The 9,176-nt window shown below is 46.5% G+C and overlaps 1 pseudogene; it reads right to left on the bottom strand.

Moving 5' to 3' along the window:
- Positions 1-367: 367 nt before the first annotated feature.
- LOC147107491 (uncharacterized) lies at positions 368-1,161 on the bottom strand (annotated as a pseudogene).
- Between the last annotated feature and the right edge of the window lie 8,015 nt (positions 1,162-9,176).

The following is a 9,176-nucleotide window of genomic DNA, read 5'->3' as shown; positions in this document are numbered from 1 at the left end:
TAACGTATTTAAAAATAATAAACCTGTGGAAAAAATGTTTTAAATTTAATTAATTCACCACATACCTTGTAAAAAGCAGGCCTTGCGACTGCTTTTTACATGTCTAACTTCTGGAGACTTACCTTCCCAGGAAAACCTGCAAAAAAAACGTAAGTTCGATGCGCACGTGCTGCCTCTTCTGCGCACGTGTTCCACCTCTTAACTGCTTCTTTCAGGGGAACGGAAGTGCTGGTTTCCCACGCATGCGCAATGCATTCGTGAAACCGGCACTTTCGTTGGGCCTACGCGTGAGTACCCCGTGCGTACTCACGTGTTGGGACCCGAATTTCTAGGCATTCCCTGATTCATTATACAATTGCTTCATTATTCATACACTTGCTTTTTCCAACAAGTTGTTAAAGTCATCATCTGAAACGCTTGGAGTAGGAGCAGTACAAGCATTAGCAGTTTTAACCACTTGTTTTGCAATTTGTTTCACCCGAGTCCGTTTACATTTCCTGCATGTCATACATAACAAGGTCAGGACAATTACTAACTGCACCACGACTAATACATGTGAAATCAGTTGGATCCATGGATGGATCTGTATATTTAGTCCCCTATCCCAAATGTCATCCACCCATGTGGTCACCTTGATCGCGTCGATGTCTTTCTTCAAATCCGTGTTCCGTTGTTGCAGAGTATAGTACACCTTTTGGGAGAGCCGTATCTCCTTCCGCAACTGCCTCAGGTGTTCGGGCAGTGGGGGTATAGGTACCTAAAGGTGTTGATGTAGTTCCATAATCCATACTTGATGTCTTCAGACACTTGAAGAGAGGTAATATTAAACTGGTGTATGTCCACCACCTCCTTGCGTCCAATCTGTACTGGAACTGCTGGTGTGAAGCAGAACTCTGGACTGGGGATGTCGCAAGTTAGATTGGCATACTCAAACGTCTCCAAGTTGGTCGTTACACAATATTTGCCTTTGCTGGTGTATGCCACTTGGGTGGGCTTTGAGGCTGTGTCCAATACCTCCATGGTGCAGTTAATCTCCATGCCTGTGTTATTGAAATCACATTGGGCTTACGGGCTTTGGCTGATTACATGTGGGCACATGATGGTGGCATGTCTGGTGACACATCCTTCCAGCTTGGTGCCCATCCGGTTTCCTTTCACCATCACTCCCGCCCTTGTAACTCCAGTGTTCCAATTCTGCCCTGCCTGGGGTATCCCCTGTTTCTTCTATCTTTCCTGATGTTACCCCGCCTGGGGTCTCCTCTACGTTGCTTCAGATCTTCTCTTCCGGTGTGCTCAATTAATTTGTTAGTGCTGCAATTAGTTTACAAGGTACCTTTCATATAACAAAAGAAAGAAGAGAATCCATTGTGACTCTGCTTAGAGCCCAAGAGGTTAATTTATCAAATCATAATTTTCCTTCTGCCACTGTGGGGAAATATTAACTTAAAATTAAGAAACTTAAATTTAATAATGCCCAATATCTTTAAATTTCATACTAAAGTTGTTGCTTGGTGAACTTAAACAGCTATCAGTGGAAAGGGTTAACTCCTTTGCAGGTTTTATAAGGTGGAGCAAAACATTATCAGGCGCATGCAATTGCGTCACTTCACATAAATTTTAAAAAAAATTCCCGATCGAAAAGGCAGTTGTGTTTTCACACTTTAACTAAACATGAACAGAACAGATAAAACAAAATAAAATAGTACATGCTTGCAGACAACAGTAAATTACATCATATTTCTTATTGTCCTTTCTTCAGATGCCCTTCCAAAATACTGTAAAAACATTGAATAACAGCTGGAGAATTTTTTTTTTTCACATTTAAGCAAATCAAATCAAACTGCTTTGGAAGATTTCACCATAGCAACCGCGACTCCATGGTTAAATCTTAGACTGAAACTTAATCTTTTGTTAAACAAACTTTTTGTTGTTCTCAGTTTTTACACACCAGCTTAACTTAAATTAGTTCCTTTTTTTTCCAATTTTTGGGGCACAATCTTATTCACACATTCTTAAAACTTCCAAAATCCAAGATAAGACAAAAGTTTTTTAACGCTTTTAACACAGAGAAGTGGGTGGAGCTAAAACACACATAACAGACATTTTTTTAAGACAGACTTTTCAGACGAAAGAAATACTGCAACTTCTTAAACATTCATAGTCAGGAAAACATTCACACTTTAACACACATTTTCATACAAACTGAAATTCCAGCATTTTTTAAGGTTCCTATCACTCAGCAAATCTTGTGTTTTATTTGTCTTGGCACTATGTTAATAACTTCCATGTTGGTAAAACTTTAAATTTATCTTTATTTCCCCTTTTTAATCATCTCACTTTGAAATTTCAAATTAACCTCTCAGACCCGTTGAACAACAGTGACACTGGTGGCCATAGCCGGAATGTCCAGTGAAAGAGGTCTCCCCTCGTCACCCATGTGACCCATATTAATTGTTACATATATTCTTATACTCTATCTTATACTTTATCGGCACAAACGTATCACCTTATACTCTAAATCAGAAATATACATTTATGTCTAATCAATTCCATCAGTCCGCGGTGTCCATGAGGAATAATTTACTATGTGGGTAATTTAATACTGACAGGCCCATACACGGTTTTAGCCCCCCTGGTGAACGAGCGAGTCCTTGTCCTCCTATAAGCCTACTCTGACATCTTTCCTTAGGACGCGGCGTGGTTCTCGCCTCAGCCGTCAATTCCAGTTTCTTTTAACTCCTATGATCCTTATCTGCAGTATCCCACTTCTGACACCAACTGTTCGATTCGAATTTGGAGAAACTCCAGACGGAGACGGAATTGAGGACAAGTTCAGAATTTATTAAAAGAACCAAGAGAACTTGTGCACAAGGGAGAGCCACACAGCTTCCTCAAGCTAGGGGTGCACTCTTGAGGGACAAGTAGCGGTTCATTCAAGTTTTATAATTCTATAAGTAACACCCACCTACGACAGAATGGGGGCGTACACGTACAAACAGTGTCACAACAGTTACTCTTTATTGGTTTATGTGGTTAATCACTCAACTGTCGGGCCCACCCCTTGAACTCGGGTACCCTCTAAACATGCCAGTCACAGATGTTGGTTGTCTCATCCCTCCCCACATTCCTGCTGCTGTCTCTTCCCCGTTATCGGCATAGTTTATAGTTTGAGAAAACATGTTTTATCCTTAACTGTCGAACAAGCAGGATGGCTACAAGGCCGCCGTGATTCATGTATCCTGTGACTGGTACAATGTTGGTTGTTAATTGTACCCTTATCTCCTGGGAGGACAGGCCGTGTTTAGACAATGGCTCTACTGAGACTATGAACACACACATTCTGAAGTTTGATAAGTGAAGTGGCGTCTTCCAGACTGCAAATGTGGTTCAGTCAGCTAAACCTACACTATGGGTAAATAGGGGGTTAACATAGTCAAGTATCACAGAATTAATTGGGAACAAGCTGGACCTTTCAATATATTTAATGAATTGTCCTCAACTGCCTTCTGTGGTAGAGGATTCCACAGGTTCACCACTCCCTGGGTGAAGAATTTCCTCCTCATCTCGGTCCTAAATGGCTTACCCCTTATCCATAGACTGTGACCCCTGGTTCTGGAATCGCCCGCCATCGGAGACATCCTTCCTGCATCTAGCCTGTCTAGTCCTGTTAGAATTTTATAAGTTTCAATGAGATCCCCTCTCATTCTTCTAAACTCTAGCGAATATAAGCCTAATTGACCCAATCGCTCTTCATACCTGCCATCCCAGGTATCAGTCTGGTGAATCTTCGCTGCACTCCCTAAATGGCAAGAACATCCTTCCTCAGATAAGGCGACCAAAACTGCACACAGTACTCAAGGTGTAGTCTCAACAAGGTCTTGTGAGAGAATCACAAACTGGGGGAGAGAAAAACACAAACAGGGGGAGAGAGAGAATCAAAAACTGGGGGAGAGAGAGAGAAACACAAACTGGGGGGGAGAGAGTGAAACACAAACATGGGGAGAGGGAGAATTGCAAACAGGGGGAGAGAGAGAATCACAAACTGGGGAAGACAGAGAAACAGAACCTGGGGGGAGAGAGTGTAACACAAACAGGGGGAGAGAGAGAAATACAAACTCAGAGGAGAGAGAGACACACACATAAACTGGGGAGAGAGAGAAAGAAACACAAACTCAGAGGAGCGAGAGAGAGAAACACAAACTGGGGGAGAGAGAGAGACACAAACTGGGCAGAGAGAGATAAACTCAAAAACGGGGCAAGAGAAACACAGACTGGGGAGAGTGACAGAAAGACAAACTGGGCAGGAGAGCAAAACACAAGCTGGGGGAGTAAGAAAATCACAAACTGGGGAGAGAGAAACACAAACTGGGGGGAGAGAGAAACACAAGCTGGGGGAGTAAGAGAATCACAAACTGGGGGAGAGAGAGAAACACAAACTGGGTGGGGAGAAAGAGACACAAACTGGGGGAGCAAGAGAGAAACACAAACTGGGGATGAGAGAGAAGCACAACCTGGGGTAGAGCATAACACAAACTGGGGGACAGAGAAACACAAACAGGGGGAGAGAGAGAAACACACAGGAGGAGAGAGAGAATCACAAACTGGGGTAGAGAGGGATAATCAAACTGGGTGTAGAGAGAGAGACACAAACTCAGATGAGAGAGAGCGAAACACAAATTGGGGGGATAAAGAAACACAAACTGGGGAGAGAGAGAAACACAAACTGGGGTAGAGGGAGAAACACAAACTGGGGCAGAGTGGGAAACACAAACTGTGGAAGAGAGAGAGAAATACAAATGGGGAGAGAGCGAGAAACAAAAACTAGGGAAGAGAGAGAGGAGCACACACTGGGGGAGAGATAAACACAAACTGGGGATAGAGAAAAACACAAACTGGGATAGAGTAACACAAACTGGGGGAACCGAGCAACACAAACTGGGGAGAGACAATCACAAACTGGGGCAAAGAGAGAAACACAAGCAGGAGGAGAGAGTGAATCACAAACGGGGGTAGAGAGAGAAACACAAACTCGGGAAGAGAGAGACACACAATCAGGTGAAGAGTGAGAATCACAAACTGTGGGAGAGAGACAAACACAAAGGGGGGAGAGAGGAAAACAAAAACTGGGAAGCGAGAGAGACACCCACTGAGGGAGGGAGATAAACAAAAACTGGGGGAGGGAGAGTAACACAAACGAGGGAGTGAGAGTAATAGAAACTCGGGGGAGACAGAGAAACACAAACTGGGGGAGAGAAAGTAAAACAAACTGGGGAGAGAGAGAAACACAAACTGGGGGAGATAGAGAAACACAAACTGGGGGAGATAGAGAAACACAAACTGGGGGAGAGAAAGTAAAACAAACTGGGGAGAGAGAGAAACACAAACTGGGGGAGAGAAAGTAAAACAAACTGGGGAGAGAGAGAAACACAAACTGGGGGAGAGAGAGAAACACAAACTGGGGGAGATAGAGAAACACAAACTGGGGGAGATAGAGAAACACAAACTGGGGAGAGTGAAACACAAACTGGGGGAGAGAAAGTAAAACAAACTGGGGAGAGAGAGAAACACAAACTGGGGGAGAGAAAGTAAAACAAACTGGGGAGAGAGAGAAACACAAACGGGGAGATAGAGAAACACAAACTGGGGGAGATAGAGAAACACAAACTGGGGGAGCGAGAAACACAAACTGGGGAGAGAGAAACACAAACTGGGGGGGAGAGGTAAACACAAACTGGGGAAAGGGAGAAACAAAATTTGGGGGAGAGAAAGAAACACAAACTGGGGGGAGAGAGAAACAGAAACTGGGGGGGACAGAGAAACAGAAAATGGGGGAGGGAGAGAAATATAAACTGGGGCAGAGAGAGAGAAACACAAACTGGGAAGTGGGAGCGAACCTAACTGGGGGAGGGAGGTAGACAAACTGGGGGAGGAAGAAAAACAGAAATTGGTGAGAGACAAACATAATCTGGGGAGAGAGAGAAACACAAACAGGGGGAGGGAGAGAAACACAAACTGGGCAGAGAGAGAGAAACACAAAGTGAGGGGGTACAGAGACACAAACAGGAGGAACAAGAGAGAAACACAAACTGGGGTGAGAGAAACACAAACTGGGGAGTTAGAGAGAAACACAAACTGGGGACAGAGAGAGAAACACAAACTGGGGAGAGAGAATCAGAAACTGGGGGGGAGTGAAACACAAACACGGGTAGAGAGTAGCACAAACTTGGGGGGACAGAGAAATACAAACTGGGGAGAGAGACAACCACAAAATGGGGGAGAGCGAGGAACACAAACTGGAGGAGAGAGAGAAACACAAAGAGCTCGATTTTCATTGAGCCGTGGAGGTGGGCTTGGAGGCGTGCGGGGGGTTAAAATCGCAAAAACTGGCGGGCGGGACCCCCTGGGCCTGGTTCCCGACTCCGAGCAATTTTAACTTAGTTGTGTCTGATGATCCCGACTCCATCCCACATCCAAGAGGCATGGGACTGGTCGTTAAGGCCCTTAACAACCACGAAATGGCCTCTATAATCCTACTTTGAAAGGCCCATGTGAATTTAACCCTTTTCCCACATGAAACACGCCTGGTGGGAAACACGAATGTGAAACCTTGCGGGAGCACTATTGAATTACTGACTATCAACTGCAGGTCAACAATTAAAGAGGAGATTTGATCAGCCATGATTTGCAGGTGGCAGGACTTAGGTCTGGGGCAACTTTTAGAAGGCTTAACCACACTTGTGGAAGGTTGGAGCCTCACACCCATCTCCAGTGTGCCCACCTGGACTAAGCGCTTCTTCAACTGAGGCATATTCCAGAAGCATGGCAAACATTTAGTTCCTTTCCTCCTGGACATCAGATTCAGATGCAGACCAGCCATGGCAGCAGCAGAACCATGAGCAACAGCAGCACCAACAGCAGGAGCATCAACAGGAGCGGCAAGCTACTAGTCACCCACCTGAAGATGCACAGGCCAGAAGGTGCCTGCGCGCGACAACATTGCTGCCTGGGATGCAAGGGATGCACTCATCCTGGCCAGATTTGTTTAGCCTAGTCAAACAGACACTTTTGCCTCACAGCTTCTTACCAGAGCATTGACAATGGCCAAGAACCAGAGGATTCCTAGCACTCTGACCACCATACTGACAGTTGCAAGTATGCCTAAGCCCTCAATGTGGAAGTCCCACTAGCGAAATGACAGGCGGTACAACTGCACCATTTGCCATCAGAAATTTTATGTACATTACCGAAGTGATGGCATTTTTGCAGTAAACACAAAATTTCACCCAAGTGCCTATCCCTGTGACTATTTGGGCAGAATTTTCCTCTTACACGTGCTCCTACGTGGTGCCTCCCCTGTGACTTCAGCAGATGTGGAGGCCCCTTGCTCACTTTGCTGCTGCTCCTGTCTCGACTCCTTTGGTGGGCGTCCTCTGGGGTGGCGAGCCTGTGAGGGCTCATCAACAGTCTGCTGCTCCTGCGGCTGTGCAGGGGTTGAGACGCCTATCTCACTTGGGTGTGGAATCCGGTGGGGCTCTGACTGAGGGCTCTGCAGTGGCATGGAAGTGTGAGTGCTTGGAGAGGAGCCCCCACTTCCTTGAGGTCTGCCACCAACCTCCCTCTCATGGGTCAGGTCCCCCTCAGCGCCTGCAAGTGGCTAGAGAGCACCTTGCTGCACATCAGGGGGGCCATGGGGACCCATATCTGCAATGGCAGTCCTACTCAGAAGGACTTCCATGAAGGTCTGGTTTCTCTGTTCAATAAATGCCCATCACTCCTCAAGAGATGTCATTCTATTCTGAACAATGACCATGTTTTCCATACCCTGGTGAATAAGCTCCTCCATGGCCATAGCCATCCTCTCCTCTACTGTAACCACCCTCTTCTCGACGGTAGCCATCCTTTCCACGGAGGTTGCCATCCTTTCCATGGTGCTGCGTTCATGCGCCAATCACTCCACAAAGGCACTGGTCATGGTCGCTATGGACTCCTCCATTTGCTCCACACTCACAGCGACACTAGAGACAAAACCTGCCAGAGACTCCTGCATCTGTTCCTGCAGTTCCATCACCGCTGATCTCATGGATGGACCCAGAGGCAGAGGGTCGACATGCTGCTGAACCGAGCTGGCAGAGTCCTGCACCCTCCAACTAGGACTCTCCACTGCTGTCCCTGTCTCCACAATCTGCTGATGCTCACTTGTGAGCTGTGATACACCAGGTGACAACACTACTCTATGTCCCGAAGGTCCCACTGAGGTGTGAGTGTCTGCGCAGGTGCTGGGTGCGCAGATTTCTGGTGACACTGCGCCCTCAGAGGTTGTAGCTTCCTCTGAGGAGTCTGGCTGCTCAGCCTCTTCTTCCTGGCTAGGGGGGACGGATGCTTGTGATGGTCCTGTGGGGGAGTAAAGGAAAGAGTCAGAGATGTGATGCCAAGGCTACACGCACATTGCTTTTTGCAGATGCTCATAAGTCCATCTGTTAAAGCTTCACAATCATTATCAGCAACTCATGCAATGTCAAAGAGAGAGAAGGGAAACTTTTCTGTCACCAGTTTGCTGTGTTGCACCCATCTGTCCATCCCCCACATGCGCATCATCCTCCAGTCCCACTATTTTGAGTGCCGCCTCCTCCCAGGGGGTCAGGTGGACTATAGAGGCTGTCTCTCCTCCTGTCCTCACTCGCTCTCTTTTGTTGTGAGCTCTCTTTTCCTGCAATGAGGGAGACAAATGGAGGTTGAGTGAGAATGAAGGAGTGAGTGTAGAGATGGCATAGCATACATACTTAGAAGGAGACAAAGATGGAGTGAGGTGGCAAGACCAAGGGCCCTCCCTGTGTGTTGTCAGTTGTTTTCATAGCATCAGAGTGATAGGGAGTGTGAGGGCTGCATAGTCGAATAGTTAGGTGAATGTGACCATAGAGAGAGAGGGAATGGGTAAGGGTGCATGGATGTCAGTGTCAAGTGGGATGTGGAGGAAGAGATTGCTAAAGCTGAGTGCTGGTGAGGAAAGGCAATGAGGGTCAGATTGAGGTGATGGGAAATTCATACTCACTTTTCCAGTGTGCTGAAGGTCATGAAATCTTTTCCGGCACTGAATCCAGGCTCGCCGTGTGACTCCCAAGGAGTTGACCTCCTCAGCCACCTGCAGCCACACTGCCTTAGTTTGCTTGGGAGGCCTC

The sequence above is a fragment of the Somniosus microcephalus genome, chromosome 14 (assembly GCF_052327205.1).
Source record: "Somniosus microcephalus isolate GS21.2 chromosome 14, FLI_Smic_1.0, whole genome shotgun sequence".
In the NCBI taxonomy this organism is placed as follows: Eukaryota; Metazoa; Chordata; class Chondrichthyes; order Squaliformes; family Somniosidae; genus Somniosus; species Somniosus microcephalus.
The sequence above is the reverse complement of the archived record's forward strand: the minus strand, read 5'-3'. Positions and strand labels throughout refer to the sequence as shown.